The sequence below is a fragment of the Hyperolius riggenbachi genome, chromosome 1 (assembly GCF_040937935.1).
Source record: "Hyperolius riggenbachi isolate aHypRig1 chromosome 1, aHypRig1.pri, whole genome shotgun sequence".
Taxonomy (NCBI): Eukaryota; Metazoa; Chordata; class Amphibia; order Anura; family Hyperoliidae; genus Hyperolius; species Hyperolius riggenbachi.
The window spans coordinates 658,555,713-658,572,924 of NC_090646.1; the positions used below are offsets into that span (position 1 = coordinate 658,555,713).

At 45.3% G+C, this 17,212-nt stretch overlaps 1 protein-coding gene across 1 annotated transcript in view; it reads left to right on the forward strand.

Moving 5' to 3' along the window:
- The first annotated feature begins 5,705 nt into the window (after positions 1–5,705).
- The window catches only part of SETBP1 (SET binding protein 1), a 216,422-nt gene continuing 204,915 nt past the window's right edge, over positions 5,706–17,212 (forward strand). The window contains exon 1 of the mRNA XM_068252103.1: positions 5,706–6,568. The gene's annotated coding sequence lies outside the window, so the exon portion shown is untranslated. The remainder of the gene's footprint in view (positions 6,569–17,212) is intronic.

Genomic DNA, 17,212 nt, shown 5'->3' on the forward strand with positions numbered 1-17,212 from the left:
CTTCATCAGGCCGTAATACCCAGCTCTATAAATAAAAACAATATATAACAGCATATTAAAATCAAGTTCATATAATTCCATCAGAGATGCGACAAAGAAATTGTCGCAACGAAAAGAACCCAATACCAAGTAGGGTATATGGCATGTACACCAGGTTCAATCCAAGAACCTACATGTCAAAATAACCCCCAGAAAAAGGCTAAGTGAAGGATCAAACCAGAGATTGAATGTGTTTGAATTGGAGAAGATATATAGAAAAGACCAAAATCCAAAGGAGAATAGTAGAGGAGAATAGGATGTGAACCACCTCCTAAGGACTAGTAAATATCAGTCCTCTTGTTCACACATTATTTCCAAGATGAAAACAAGAAATATATAGTGTGTAAGGCTTTACTAAGCCAAAGATTTGAGTGGTAAACATGAAAAAACAACAACATAACAAAAAAAGAGTCAGCAAACCTGCGTAGCCAAACCAACAAGGAAGACCGGTCAAGAAAAAGAAGCCATGTATTGGGGGGCGTCTGAACTCACCAGACGCACACAACCTAAAAATTCACAGGTACAAAAACAGCCTATCAAAAAAATGGCAAACAGTGTCAAGGCATGTAGCATAGCTAACCATCTCCCACAGGGCAATCCAAAGAGAATCCCTATAATCCGGGGATACCCAAACATATGCCCCCCATAAAACAATAGAGGGGGTACCCTGCAGAGTGTAAAACTAAATACTATTGTCCCCCCAGGATGTCCCACCCATAAGCATCCATAGAAACCCATATATACACACATGCACCAGACAAGAAGAAAACCCCACATATATATATATATGTGTGCAAAGCATAGAATTCTGTAGTCTGGTGCATATCTGCAAACACAGGCATCCCCACGGAAAAAACCAAGGCATATAACACAACAAGGACGGTGAAAAACAAGGCTGCATGCAAGAGCATACTCAGCACAAATGACCAAAAAACGCCATACAAATGACATAAAAACGAATGCCCACATTTAAGGTATCGACAGAGACTGACCTGATAAATATAAAATATATCAAGCAAGTGGACTTACTTTCTCCACTTGCTTGATATATTTTATATTTATCAGGTCAGTCTCTGTCGATACCTTAAATGTGGGCATTCGTTTTTATGTCATTTGTATGGCGTTTTTTGCTTTGCACACATATATATATATATGTGGGGTTTTCTTCTTGTCTGGTGCATGTGTGTATATATGGGTTTCTATGGATGCTTATGGGTGGGACATCCTGGGGGGACAATAGTATTTAGTTTTACACTCTGCAGGGTACCCCCTCTATTGTTTTATGGGGGGCATATGTTTGGGTATCCCCGGATTATAGGGATTCTCTTTGGATTGCCCTGTGGGAGATGGTTAGCTATGCTACATGCCTTGACACTGTTTGCCATTTTTTTGATAGGCTGTTTTTGTACCTGTGAATTTTTAGGTTGTGTGCGTCTGGTGAGTTCAGACGCCCCCCAATACATGGCTTCTTTTTCTTGACCGGTCTTCCTTGTTGGTTTGGCTACGCAGGTTTGCTGACTCTTTTTTTGTTATGTTGTTGTTTTTTCATGTTTACCACTCAAATCTTTGGCTTAGTAAAGCCTTACACACTATATATTTCTTGTTTTCATCTTGGAAATAATGTGTGAACAAGAGGACTGATATTTACTAGTCCTTAGGAGGTGGTTCACATCCTATTCTCCTCTACTATTCTCCTTTGGATTTTGGTCTTTTCTATATATCTTCTCCAATTCAAACACATTCAATCTCTGGTTTGATCCTTCACTTAGCCTTTTTCTGGGGTTATTTTGACATGTAGGTTCTTGGATTGAACCTGGTGTACATGCCATATACCCTACTTGGTATTGGGTTCTTTTCGTTGCGACAATTTCTTTGTCGCATCTCTGATGGAATTATATGAACTTGATTTTAATATGCTGTTATATATTGTTTTTATTTATAGAGCTGGGTATTACGGCCTGATGAAGGGCATACTTTACTCTACATAAAAAGCCCGAAACGAACATGTGTCGTTGCCTTGAAGTTTATACCCGCAAAGCTATAACCATTAACTGATTTAAAATTAATTTATTGTACTCCCAAGACCTACCATTGTGATATTGAAGAACCATGTTTTTGGATGTTTTTTACTCGTGTGAATAAAGTTTTTTCAGAGATTTTTTCTGTTGCCTTTTTGAGATTGCACTAGTTGCTATAGTCCTTTTAAAGATATATACAGTGGAGGAAATAAGTATTTGACCCCTCACTAATTTTGTAAGTTTGTCCAATGACAAAGAAATGAAAAGTCTCAGAACAGTATCATTTCAATGGTAGGTTTATTTTAACAGTGGCAGATAGCACATCAAAAGGAAAATCAAAAAAATAACCTTAAATAAAAGATAGCAACTGATTTGCATTTCATTGAGTGAAATAAGTTTTTGAACCCCTACCAACCATCAAGAGTTCTGGCTCCCACAGAGTCGTTAGACACTTCTACTCAATTAGTCACCCTCATTAAGGACACCTGTCTTAACTAGTCACCTGTATAAAAGACACCTATCCACAGAATCAATCAATCAAGCAGACTCCAAACTCTCCAACATGGGAAAGACCAAAGAGCTGTCCAAGGATGTCAGAGACAAAATTGTAGACCTGCACAAGGCTGGAATGGGCTACAAAACCATTAGCAAGAAGCTGGGAGAGAAGGTGACAACTGTTGGTGCGATTGTTAGAAAATGGAAGGAGCACAAAATGACCATCAATCGACCTCGCTCTGGGGCTCCACGCAAAATCTCACCTCGTGGGGTGTCAATGGTTCTGAGAAAGGTGAAAAAGCATCCTAGAACTACACGGGAGGAGTTAGTGAATGACCTCAAATTAGCAGGGACCACAGTCACCAAGAAAACCATTGGAAACACATTACACCGCAATGGATTCAAATACTGCAGGGCTCGCAAGGTCCCCCTGCTCAAGAAGGCACATGTGCAGGCCCGTCTGAAGTTTGCCAATGAACACCTGAATGATTCTGTGAGTGACTGGGAGAAGGTGCTGTGGTCTGATGAGACCAAAATAGAGCTCTTTGGCATTAACTCAACTCGCTGTGTTTGGAGGAAGAAAAATGCTGCCTATGACCCCCAAAACACCGTCCCCACCGTCAAGCATGGGGGTGGAAACATTTTGCTTTGGGGGTGTTTTTCTGCTAAGGGCACAGGACAACTTAATCGCATTAACGGGAAAATGGACGGAGCCATGTATCGTGAAATCCTGAACGACAACCTCCTTCCCTCTGCCAGGAAACTGAAAATGGGTCGTGGATGGGTGTTCCAGCACGACAATGACCCAAAATATACAGCAAAGGCAACAAAGGAGTGGCTCAAGAAGAAGCACATTAAGGTCATGGAGTGGCCTAGTCAGTCTCCGGACCTTAATCCAATAGAAAACCTATGGAGGGAGCTCAAGCTCAGAGTTGCACAGAGAGCCTCGAAACCTTAGGGATTTAGAGATGATCTGCAAAGAGGAGTGGACCAACATTCCTCCTAAAATGTGTGCAAACTTGGTCATCAATTACAAGAAACGTTTGACCTCTGTGCTTGCAAACAAGGGTTTTTCCACTAAGTATTAAGTCTTTTATTGTTAGAGGGTTCAAAAACTTATTTCACTCAATGAAATGCAAATCAGTTGCTATCTTTTATTTAAGGTTATTTTTTCGATTTTCCTTTTGATGTGCACTGTTAAAATAAACCTACCATTGAAATGATACTGTTCTGAGACTTTTCATTTCTTTGTCATTGGACAAACTTACAAAATCAGTGAGGGGTCAAATAATTATTTCCTCCACTGTAAACCACTGTAGTTACCCCCAGGGTAGACTTTCATTTTTGCCTCCTATTACTCAATCTGCCACTGCATCTACAGCGGGTGGCAGAACACGAAGGTGGCACTTTCAGATAGGGCCGGTTCAGACGGACAGCAGCCGGCAGCCTTCCCCGGCATTTACCGCTGGGATCCACCTTGCCACGTATTGAGAAGAATGGGAGCGTCCATCTCACGTCATTTACCGTCAATTGCTCAAGCGCCGCTTGTCTGAGACGCTATATGCAGCTTCTGGGGTTGGTGGCATTGGCTTTTACGGTACCCCCGCTCGGGCTCAATATGCAATGACTAATCCACAGCACACGCTTTTCTGCGCTAGTCCAGTTTAGGGGACCCAGCAGGAAACTTCGTAGGGAAATTCCGTTAACGTCATTGAGTGGACGACACCCTCACTAACCTTTAAGCTAAATACACACCACCTGACGGAGGAAGATGGATCCAGCGACTTCCCCCTGACGACCAGCGTTCCATTATCCATCTTCCAGCCTCGCAACGTTGTATTCTGGACTGTTTAAAATAAAATTGTTATATTTTTGCATACTTCATACCCAAGTATGGCATTTTGTATTTCCTCAAGGGCTCTTTTCTTTTGATAGTATTTCCCCCTGACGACTAGCGTTCCATTATCCATCTTCCGGCCGACGGTACACGCAACTTCTCATGACGGGCGCGAATGGACAGTTAAGCAATCCCAGTACTTTGTGCAGAGTTGTCAGGGATCTTAAAGGGGTTCTGCGGGGGGGGGGGGGGGGGGGGGGGTGTTGAAGATAAAAACAGACACTTACCTGGGGCTTCTATCAGCCCCCTGCAGCTGTAATGACCCATGCCGTCCTCCTCCAATCTGCCGTTCTCCGCCGCCAGCCCCGGTCCAGCGCGGCATCCCATCCAACTGTGGGTGCGCAGCATTGACTTGCAGTAAGCTTCCGATGACGTGAGCGGGAGCGCGCATTATTCGTCTTGTTACACAAATAATTGCCCTGGGCCAGCGGCGGCGAATGGCGGATCGTCGGAGGGGAATGGCGGATCGGAGGAGGACGGCGTGGGACATTACTGCTACAGGGGGCTGACAGAAGTCCCAGGAAAGTGTCTGTTTTTATATTCAACACCTCCCCACAGAACCCCTTTAATAATCCCATCCGCCATGACGATCGTTGTCACCGCACATTGCTAAACATTGTTTGCATGATCGTGAACCTGAACCAACGTCGTGAGGTCACGGAAACACACCGGTCGTCAGAAAAATCACGCAGTGGGTTCAGAGCTTTATGTTTCAGATAGATTGTTCTAAACGATGCCCCCACACCATTCGGCCAATCACTACCCTTCGTGCTGTAGAGGGTGCTGAGATTGGAGGACTGTTCCCTATGAGGTTTCCTGATGGGTCCCCTCAACTAGACTAGCGCCTACTTTTCTGCGTATGAATCGAAAAGCGTTTGGCCATGGAGAGATGTGCCACTGGCAACCGGCCTGTAAACTGACCCCTGACATGTCACAGCTTAGGTGTGACAGCCACCATGGAGTGTGGTTTGCTGCCTCTGTCTCCCATGGGTGCTGCAATCTCTGCTAATCCCTGTGAGGTGTGGTGCGATCTCTCTGCCCCAGGGGGAGATGTAGCAGGGCTCCCCCCTATGAATACTGAAGATGTGATGAAGAACTGTGGTGGAGAGCGGCCCCCCTCCCTCGCTGGCCATGTTGTGTCAGGTAGTGGCAGTGTTGAGTGCATTAACCCAGCCCTGCCGCTTCATTAGCATCTGCTACTCGCTACTGCAGGACGTGGAGGGGGGGAGAGAGACACCCGCCCGGGAGGAGGAGAGACACGCACACACAGGCGGGGGAGAGACACCCGGGAGGAGGAGGAGGACAGACACACAGCCAGGCAGGCGGGAGAGACTCTCGCACACGGGAGGGGGACGGACAGCGCTCATTAGACAGGCGGAGCGGACATTTTGTGATACATTACAGTATCTGAATCAGTGAGAGAGCGCGGAGAGGCGGGAGAGACCACTAATTGTACCGACAGGGGGAATATTCACAGCGTTCTATCCAGAGGGGGAGCCGCTGCGCTACGAGGGGGAGAGAGAGGAAGCGACGCCAGCGGTCTGTCCTGCTGGGAGAGGAGCTCAGCGCGAGACTGCATTCTATCCGGAGCGCGAGACTGCATTCTATCCGTGAGACCAGCATTCTATCCGGAGCGCGAGACTGCATTCTATCCTCGAGACAGCATTCTATCCGCGAGGCCAGCATTCTATCCGGAGCGCGAGGCCAACGTTCTATTTGGAGCAAACAAATAAACATTCTACACTGTAGCCGGAGCGCGAGACAGGGTTCTATCCAGAGCGCGGAGCTGGTGGCGCGCGGCAGCTCGGAATCCGCAGCGTTTCTCTCCGGACTGGGAATCGTAGTCAGCCCGGAATTCCGCAGCCGGCGGACGGGCCGTGCTGTAGCCGCGCATGGGTAAACTGCAGCCCTCAGCAAATCCGTCCTGAGCGCCAGGGATAATTCCAGCTGCACCTTCTCCCTCTCACTCCCGCCCGGCTTCTCTCTTTCTTCCCCGGGCTGGATTTTTTTTTTCCTGGAGCCGCCATTTTTCCCCGTCGGATCCTATGTGACAGAGGTGGAGGAGGATGGCCGTGCCGCAGAGCCCGGGGTGTGAGCGCTCTCCTCGCCTGGAGGACGGGTGAGTGCAGATCTGGCTGGAGGAGGGGGGTATTGATCTATGATCGGATCGCTGATCGTCCTGTGTGTGGGCAGCTGCTGGGCACCTCTCGGGGAGATGAAGCTGTCACTCACGTTTTGACGTTGGAATGACCGCTTTGGCTCCCCAGGAGGTTCTGCAGCAGCTGCAGGGCATTACTGCAGCGCCCCCTGCCGGCCGAGGTGACCCTACAGCCCTGCAGGAGGGGGGAGAGGGGTGTCTATGCTTGTGCTGCAGTCAGATTGTTTTCTGATGTAATAGATTGTCTCAGATGTGAAAGCCTACAAGTGTGTGTGGGGGTGGGGGACTGTCCAAGGTGACCCAGGGCTGTCATTCCTTCCCTTCTCCCCCTGCAGCCACAAGGCTGACCTTTGTGTCTGGCTGCTGCAAGTTGCAGGTTAAGTGGAGCTGGTGAGCTCAGCAGGTCTCACATCAGGGGCAGGGGTGTCCAAGGCTGTCCTCTAATAATAATTAATGCTTTCAGGAAACATTGCTTCCCCCCCCCCCCCCATCCTGATCTGTGTGGGTTCCGCAAGGACTCTACACAGAGCCCTGTCTCCCTTTCATAACATGTAAACTGTTTTTGAGAGGATCAGCAGACTGACAGGGCACCCAGCTTTACCGCCATGCCCGACCACCTTGCCCACCCTGCCGTGTGTCCAGGTCGGTGATTAGCGTTGCACAGATCACGGCGTGAAATCACGGCAAGGTTGGAAGTGGTGTATAATCTCATTAGATGGGATTAATCCGTCACGTCTCTATTTTATATCTTCTGGTCTCTAGGTGTCCCTGCTGTATATGCAGCGGTTGCTGGCCAGGTTAGCCGCTCGCAGACCTAACTGTCAGATAATTGGCTGAGCTCTGCGGGTCCCTGTAGTACCTCCTATCTGTTTTCTCTAAGCAGGGAGATTTGATTGCAGGGTTATGTCATCTGCCTGTCTGTGCGGTCAGTTATGTAAGTTTTCTCGTTGCTGAGGGATCAGGTCGTATTGATTTTAAGATCTCCCCTTGACCTGGGCCTACGATAGACCAGGTGACTGAAACGAGCAGAATGTCAGATGTTATAGTGCTGTAGTAGTAGTGTTGTTGTGGTGTGTGTTTTGTTATAAGGTTGTAGTGTTGTTTTTGTGATGTGTGTTTGTTATAAGCTATAGTGGTGGTGTTGTTGTGGTTGGTTTGTGTTTGTAGTCACGTTGCATCTGCTTGTATCCTCTTATCTGCAATCTAGAAGTTTTATCTGTGATTGGCTGAATGTATAGAGTGGACGGATCTGTCCATATGTTCCTATGCAGTAGGAAGTCTTGCTGTGGCAGCCAGTGACTGGTCTATACATCTGTGTAATGTTTACATAAGCGGATGTCCCTGTTGTCATATAGAGCCAGGTCACCAAAGTGTGCAAATGGTGCCCAGGTGTCTCAAGCCTCCTCAGTCTTCTCCAGTAGAAGAATGCGACCTTCACTGTCTTGTGAGAGTTACCCCTGGGATATGAAAGCTGGAATGGGGTGGCTGCATCTCTGGCTTTGTTCTGCTGATCCTCTCCTGCTGATGCTTCCTGGTTGACCCAGAATGAGTCTGCAGATCAGGTGTTCTGAGTCCTCTGTCAGATTTTTGACTGGCCCAGAATGAGTGGTACTAGTCTACTTTACTTTACCGGCAGGAAACCACATAGGGGATAGTTATCCAATCACAGCACCACCACTGCACGAAGCGTTGTGATTGGCTGAATAGTGTGGGCGTGGTTTAATACAACCAATCTGAAACCTAGCTGTTTGAGAGGAGGTTGCCACCCAATCACCTTAGCAGAGTTTCACAATGAGATTTCTTTCTGGGTCCCCTAAAAGTAGATTAGCACCAAATAGGTATGCAAATCAGATTCTGCTGTCTGCTTCTGATATCTTCGGATTGACACAGAATGAGTATGCAGATCAGGTGTTCTGAGTCCTCTGTCTGCACGCTTGTTCCAGGGGACCTCGGAAACATCTGGATTGGAAATATCAGCACTGGAGCAGGCAGTTAGCAGGTTTTTAAGACCGTTGACTATTGTGGCAGACTTTGTAAAAATCCCAGTTTCTTGGCTGTCATGGCAATTTTGTTGGTTTCTATTGGCTGCCCTGAAACAAGCAAGCAAACTTTGGTGTTCTGAGCTCTTAGCATTCATTTCCCACGTGGTTGATGATCAGTTAATTTGTATTAAAAGCCAGGGATCATCATGACAAGTCAGGGGACACTAAAGCCGCATCTACACGCGTAGATGCGGCCGCGATGCTCCTTATCAATTGAGCCGCTGATGCGGCTCGATAAGATCCGACAGGACGGATCTTGCTTCCGCCGATTCCCTGCTCGCTGCCCGCGAGGGGACAATGGCAGGGAATCGAGCGGAAGATAAGCTGGGACGAGCGGGGAATCGAATGCGACGAGCGGGGACGCGGCGGGCACGCGCGGGGACGCGGAAGAGGCGATCCGGCTGCTAATCGAGCCGCCGGATTGCAACAACATCTCCCCGTGTAGACGGTGCTTAAGGTGGCGGTGGTGTCTTAAGACCACCAGGACCTCTTAAAGGGCAACTGAAGTAAGAAGAATATGGAGACTGCCATATTTATTTCCTTCTAAACAATACCAGTTGCCTGGCAGCTCTGTTGATCTATATGGCTGCAGTAAAGTCTCAATAGTGTCTCAATAACACCACAAACAAGCATGCAGCTAATCCTGTCAGATGTGACAATGTCAGAAACACCTGATCTGCTGCATGCTTGTTCAGGGTCTATGGCTAAAAGTATTAGAGGCAAAGGATCAGCAGGACAGCCAGGCAATGTGTATTGCTTAAAAGGAAATAAATATGGCAGCCTCCATATACCTCTCACCTCAGTTGTCCTTTAAATATTACAGCTAGTGCTTAGATCCTGAGATGTCCCCTGGATTGGATAGACTACCCTAAAATCCATGTTAATCTGATCACACCTGGTGTCAGTGGCATTTGTCATAATGCTCCTACTACAGCTTAATTACTTGTTGCCATCGATCTACTTTGCATGCTATACCCATCACTGCATTATACGGTGTTCCAGTACATTACATTCTATTGAAATATGTTAAATCAAATAAGACTTTCAAAAAAAAATGCTACCTTGTTCAATGTTTGATCGTTTTATCATTCAAGTATTGATCTGGAAGAGCGGTCTTTATTGAATTGGGGAGTAAGTACATATGATTGATGTTCCCAAGGCATTGTAGTGCATCAGGCTGTGCAAAGCTAGCAGGGAAGGAAACAATATCCTGTAATATTTCTGTAGGAATCTGGTTAATATTGAGTGAAACAAGGTAGTTATGTATAGTATTTATATAGCAATGATGTCCTCTGCAGCACTTTACAGAGTACATAGTCATGTCACTGACTGTCCTCAGAGGGGCTCACAATCTAATCCTACCATAGTCACAGTCTAATGTCGTACCATATTATTATTATGTATTTATATAGCACTGACCTCTTCTGCAGCACTGTACAGAGTACATAGTCATGTCACTGACTGTCCTCAGAGGAGCTCACAATCTAATCCTACCATAGTCTAATGTCCTACCATATTATTATTATTATTATTATTATTATTATTTATTATGTATATAGTACTGACACCTTCTGCAATGCTTTACAGAATACACAGTCATGTCACTGACTATCCTCAGAGGAGCTCACAATCTAATCCTACCATAGTCCTAGTCTAATGTCCTACCATATTATTATTATTATTATTTATTATGTATATAGTACTGACACCTGCAACGCTTTACAGAATACACAGTCATGTCACTGACTGTCCTCAGAGGAGATCACTATTTAGTCCCTGTTACAGTCTGACGTCCCTATCCTAGTCAATGCTGGGTACACACGATGCAATTTATGGTCTGACCGACGGGAATCGGACAATTATTTCCGTCCTGTCCGATCTGCTTCCGTTCGATAGCGGGATCGATTTTCTGAAGTTATCACGGGAAAATCGATCTTGTTTGGGAGCAGGTTGCATCTGCCTGTCAGATTACCCATCAATTGGATGGGAATTTGCATCGTGTGTACCCAGTATAAAGTTGCCCGTACATCACTTGATAATGCGGCCTAAACTACCTTTAGAAAAGAATCGGTTCTGCAACATGGCAGCCTGATTGATTAGACATGCTGGAAAACCTGTGTCGCAAGGGCTCGATCGGATGAGTGGTGGTAATGGCGTTTGATATCACGGCGATCAATGGGCCCCGGCTGGTGTCCCCCCAACCGTCACATAGTGTTGCCCACCGTATCCCGACTATCAAGACAAGCGGGTTTCCTCTGAGGACTTGTGGGTAATTCTCTCAATCTCTACGTCTGTCTCGTTTAGTCCTGTGAGTGTTTCTGCCGCCTCTCCAGCTGTTATCGATCTCAGACCTGTGATTCACCTCAGATTATACCTATTCCCCCTGAACGCAGGCTCCTGTGCCGGCCGGGGTCGTCCCGCTGTGCCCGCGTGGGTTTTCTGGGGCACACGTGTGTTCCCCCAGTCACGACATGACTTAGTTTAACCAGGGTCGCCTATATCTTATGAATAAGAGACAGCAGCTGTGACAAGGATTTCCTATTGGTTTCCGCTAGCTGTAAACTCTGCTGATAGTCTCTCTGTTGATGTTGAGTTCTCAGAAGGGAAGGCATATTACATGCATACAGCAGAGAGGAGGGGGGGTGTATGCTGAATCCATATGTCTCCTCCACCCCTCCTCCCCCCTCTGCCCTTGTGTTGGCACGACTTCCTGTTGAGGCAAAGTGAAAACCCCAAACCGTGTGCAGGGATCATGTACTCCTGTTCTAACCAGTCTAGAAAAACAACAAGACAAGGAGGCCTCTTGTCTCAAGTCCTCCAGGGCTGCCCCCTCCTGCTGCGTTTGTTTTTTGGTGTCCTGTGATCAGTCTTGCTCTAAGGTGTACGGTGACATTTTCTCCAGACGCCCTCAGTCCCCCTCGCGCTTCTATAAATAGATCCCTCTTCAGTCTTGCTGTTGGCCTGAGAGCGGCCATGTTGTTGCACATTGAGGGTCTCTATCAGTGTGATCGGTGTAGTGCTGAGTTCAGGTTTCTCACTGGGGTGTCCTGTGTGATTGCTGAATAGGAAATTGATCGTAGTTTGCACTTTGACCCCGGTCAGTGTTGGTGACATTTGTCTGCAGGAAGGCACGCTTTCACTCTGGGCTCTTGGGTGCCCCGGGGACCTGGCTGGTGTTTTATGTGTGCGGAGTGATGATTGTTCTGTTGGCTTGCTGATAAGCCATAGGTTACTTCACCTGCTGGACTAGTGTGCTCACACACACCTGATATGTGATGGGAGGTTTAACCTTTAGGCACAGTGGTTGTTGTGTGTTTTTGTTTTTTCTTTTTTTAGGTATGAATTTACTTAAAGAGACACTGAAGCGAAAAAAATAATATGATATAATGAATTGGTTGTGTACTATGAATAATTACTAGAAGATTAGCAGCAAAGAAAATATTCTCATATTTTTATTTTCAGGTATACAGTGTTTTTTCTAACATTGCATCATTCACTAATATGTGCAGATTACACAACATTCTGCATTCAAAATGATTCTTTCAGAGCAGTCTGTGATCTAATGACCTCTCCTCTGGCAGAGGAAAAGAAAACAGTTGAGATAATAAAAGTCAGAAGACAGCCTTCTCAACGACTTTCTAAGTCGTAGAGCTTAATGGCTTTATTGCATAGAGATAACAACTGGAGTTTCTTAACTCTTGCTGTACTGGAAACAATTAGACTGATGTATCTGATCTTAATGTTTTATTTCTTAGCTGTACTACACATACAAATCATAATATCCTAATTTTTTTTTCGCTTCAGTGTCTCTTTAATTGCGAAATCTTGTTTTGTTTGTTTTTTACAAGGCTCTTGTGTGCATAAATATTTTTAAATCACAATTCCATAAAACACATTATGGTGGTTTTAGATACTGTTATGGGCTTATACCTGCTTCTGTGAAAATTTCCATTACTTCCTGCCCAGACAGGAAGTGCAGAAATGACTAACTGTTCGTTCTTCGCATGTGAGTGTTAGAGGAAAATAAATAAATGAATAGAGCATGATTGACTGGCGAAAGAGGGGATTGGAGTGAAAGTTACACTTCTGCCCTCCTCTCTTTCTCTGGCTATTTGTAACTTAGCAGGTGCTGATTGCTGTGGACTATATCTGAATATTTTTTTTTTTGTTTATCGGGAACCGGAGGTGGTACTATATGGCTGCCATATTTATTTCCTTGTAAACAATGCCAGTTGCCTGGCAGCCCTGCTGATCTTCTGGCATACGTAGTGTCAAAACCCTGGAACAAGCATATGGCTAAGTAAAACCTGAGTCAGAGTACCTGATTTCTGCATGCTTGTTCAAGGTCTCTGGCTGTAAGTATTAGAGACACAGGATCAGGACGACTGCCAGACAATTGATATTAAAGTAAAGAAAAAGTTTTCCTTACCTGGAGCTTCTACCAGCCCCCTGCAGCCGTCCTGTCCCACGCCAGTCCTCAATGATCCTCTGGTCCCCCGCCATGGCTTAGTTTTCTTTTCTGCTGATTGACAGTTGGTGGGCCACTGCGTCCTTGTCCGACTATCAGTTGGCAGAAAATGAAACCAAACCGTGGTGGGGGCCTAGAGGATCGTTGAGGACCAGCGTAGGCACTGGATGGTTGCAGGGGGCTGGTAGAAGCCCCAGGTAAGTGAAACTCTTTTTCTTTACTTTTTTTTGGTTCACTTTAAAGCGCATCCGAGATGAAAAACTAACTATAACAAGTAACTTGTCTATATATCTTATCTAAAGTTTTAAATAGTTTACACAGCAAATCTAACTGCAAACAGTTTATGATTATTTATTCCTGTGATAAAATGAGAGCAGCCATGTTCTGCTTGTCATCATTACACAGGCAAGCTGATCTGCATCTCCAGCCCTTACCCTGTGAAAACTTCATTCCCCTCTCCTCCTCCCCTCTGCCTCTGAAATCTCTGGCTAGTAACCTCCTCCTCCTGCCCAGACTGAGGTCCCATAAGCCCTTGCTACATGAGTCTGAGAGTGCCAAGGCACTCTGGAGAAGCTGTGGGTGAGGCTTGTTTAGTTTATAGGGAATTAGAGTTTTAAAACAAAACAAAAAAAAGTATTTGGCCTGAGGAATGCCCTATAAACTACAGTGGATTGCAAAAGTATTCCACATTTTGTCACATTACTGCCGCAAACATGATCAATGTTATTGGAATGCCACGTGATAGACCAATACAAAGTGGTGTACACATGAGAAGTGGAACGACAATCATACATGATTCCAAACATTTTTTACAAATCAATAACTGCAAAGTGGGGTGTGCGTAAGTATTCAGCCCCCTTTGGTCTGAGTACAGTCAGTTGCTCATAGACATTGCCTGATGAGTGCTAATGACTAAATAGAGTGCACATGTGTGTAATCTAATGTCAGTACAAATACAGCTGCTCTGTGACGGCCTCAGAGGTTGTCAAAGAGAATATTGGGAGCAACAACACCATAAAGTCCAAAGAACACACCAGACAGGTCAGGGATAAAGTTATTGAGACATTTAAAGCAGGCTTAGGCTACAAAAAGATTTCCAAAGCCTTGAACATCCCACGGAGCACTGTTCAAGCGATCATTCAGAAATGGAAGGAGTACGGCACAACTGTAAACCTACCAAGACAAGGCCATCCACCTAAACTCACATGCCGAACAAGGAGAGCACTGATCAGAAATGCAGTCAAGAGGCCCATGGTGACTCTGGACGAGCTGCAGAGATCTACAGCTCAGGTGGGAGACTCTGTCCATAGGACAAATATTAGTTGTGCACTGCACTAAGTTGGCCTTTATGGAAGAGTAGCAAGAAGAAAGCCATTGTTAACAGAAAAGCATAAGAAGTCCTGTTTGCAGTTTGCCACAAGCCATGTGGGGGACACAGCAAACATGTGGAAGAAGGTGCTCTGGCCAGAATAGACCAAAATAGAACTTTTTGGCCAAAATGCAAAACTCTGTGTGGCAGAAAACTAACACTGCACATCACTCAGAACACACCATCCCCACTGTCAGTAATGGTGGTGGCAGCATCATGCTCGGGGGGGGTGCATCTCTTCAGCAGAGACAGGGAAGCTGGTCAGAGTTGATGGGAAGATGTATGGAGCCAAATACAAGGCAATCTTGGAAGAAAACCTCTTGGAGTCTGCAAAAGACTTGAGACTGGGGCAGAGGTTCACCTTCCAGCAGGACAATGACCCTAAACATAAAGCCAGGGCAACAATGGAATGGTTTAAAACAAAACATATCCATGTGTTAGAATGGCCCAGTCAAAGTCCAGATCTAAATCCAATCGAGAATCTGTGGCAAGATCTGAAAACTGCTGTTCACAAACGCTGTCCATCTGATCTGACTGAGCTGGAGCTGTTTTGCAGAGAAGAATGGGCAAGGATTTCAGTCTCTAGATGTGCAAAGCTGGTAGAGACAAACCCTAAAAGACTGGCAGCTGTAATTGCAGCAAAATGTGGTTCTCCAAACAAGTGTAGACTCAGGGGGCTGAATAATTACGCACACCCCACTTTGCAGTTATATATATATTTTTTTTTTAAATGTTTGGAATGATGTATGATTTTCTTTCCACTTCTCATGTGTACACCACTTTGTGTGGGTCTTTCATGTGGAATTCCAATGAAATTCATTCATGTTTGTGGCAGTAAATATGGCAAAATGTGGAAAACTTCAAGGGGGCCGAATACTTTTGCAAACCACTGTATATGAAAGGAACACAATTATGTAATGAGTAAAGGTTTATTTCGGATCCACTTTAAGGAAATAATTATGATATCCTCCCTTCATATCTCTCTCACCTCGGGTTCCCTTTAAACTTCATCATCCTTAAAATAATGATCAGCAGTTTTTGGGGTGGGGAAAGGCCGATTTTCTCCTTCCTGAATAAGCTGCAGAGGTTAGCAGAGTCCAGCTGAGGCTTCAGACAGGGCTCTGGGCAGCAGCTGTTAGTAAACTCTGTATACTGATGCCTTATCTTCTTCCAGCAGCAAAATCAATATTGGGATCTATTTGCTTTATCGATTGGAGGCTTTGCCTAGTGAGCAGATCTGTAGTCACCACATATGCTGTGGCTTTTCATCTCAACTGCCATTCTCTAAACACCCCGAGATACAGCTGGGCGAGATAATCCTAATGCTGGGAATACGCCATGAGATTTTTTTGGGCAGATAGATGGCTCGATAGATAATTTACGACCTGTCCGAAATCAATGTCTGATTTTCAATCGGTTTTCTGATCTATTTCTCATAGAAGTGAATGTAAATCGATTGGACAATCAATCTATCAGTAAATCTGCTGAAAAATCTCATCGTGAATCAGTCATCTTTCAGAGACCAGCTCTTCTTCCATCGACGATCATGCCTCATGGGAAGACCTGAAATCTTGCACAGGACAGAAGGAAAACCCAGAGAAACGCACCCTGTATGCATTTAGAGAGTTTAGCCTGTCTAATTCCCACTCATCTGTGACTAATCACAAGTTGTAATTTGATCTCTCAGCTATGGCGGCTCAGTAATCTTCTCTGCCATGGCAGAGCTGCTAATTTGTAAACACTGGATGTTAACCTTTATGTCTGCTTCCATGACAGCAGGAAGTAGACACACTGCAGATTTATTGCAGGAATTGTATCAGCTGTAATAAAGAAATGTTTTTCTTTTGAGGTCATTATGCTGGTGCTTATCTTTTAAGCCCCACGCGCACGCTCAACAGCGGTCTTTTATGCAGCACAATCAAAAAACTTTTGTTGTGAAACAACCCAAAAAAAGTTGCTTGCTATTGTTCAAACAACTAAAAAAACATCAATCTAAAGCAGCCCATACACTCAGCCGATTTTCTGGCCGACCGATCGATCGCGATCGATCGCAAATCGGTTGGCCAATCGACCGATCGACGGCCGATTTCGATCGATTTCGATGGATTTCCATCGAACTTGCAGGGTGGAAAATTTAGGTCGATCTGATGAGATTGCTTATCAGTTTGCATTGGCCTTAATGGAAATCTGATGGCAAAAAAATGCCATCAGATCGAATTTCAACAGGTTTCAAACTGAAATCTATTGGAATTCTATCCTGGTAAAAAATGTTCTAAAAACGCATCAGATAGATCATCAGATGCATTTCTTATCTATCTTCTGCCAATCTGACGAGTGTATGGGCACCTTAACTGTTGGACTGACGTCTATCAGTTGTGTGAACAATAGCAAGCTACTTTGTTTTGGTTGTTTCAACTTGTTTCACAACAAAAGCTGTTTGATAATTGTTCTGCATAAAAGACCACTGTTGAGCTTGAGGTTCATACACACCTACCAACTATCTGCCAAATGTCATATTAATAAACTTGAGACAACCCCACCCTGTATGAATGCATTGAGGGTACAGAGGGCCATACACTAGTCTCTAGTACAAGGTCGTTTGCCCCCCCCCCCCCCCCCTTTCTTTTTTTGACTTGCTGGGCAGCAACTATAACACAAAATGTTTCTGTCCAGAATCCTAAATGAATTATATTGTGGGAAAATCGTCAGCAGAGGCTACGCCCAGG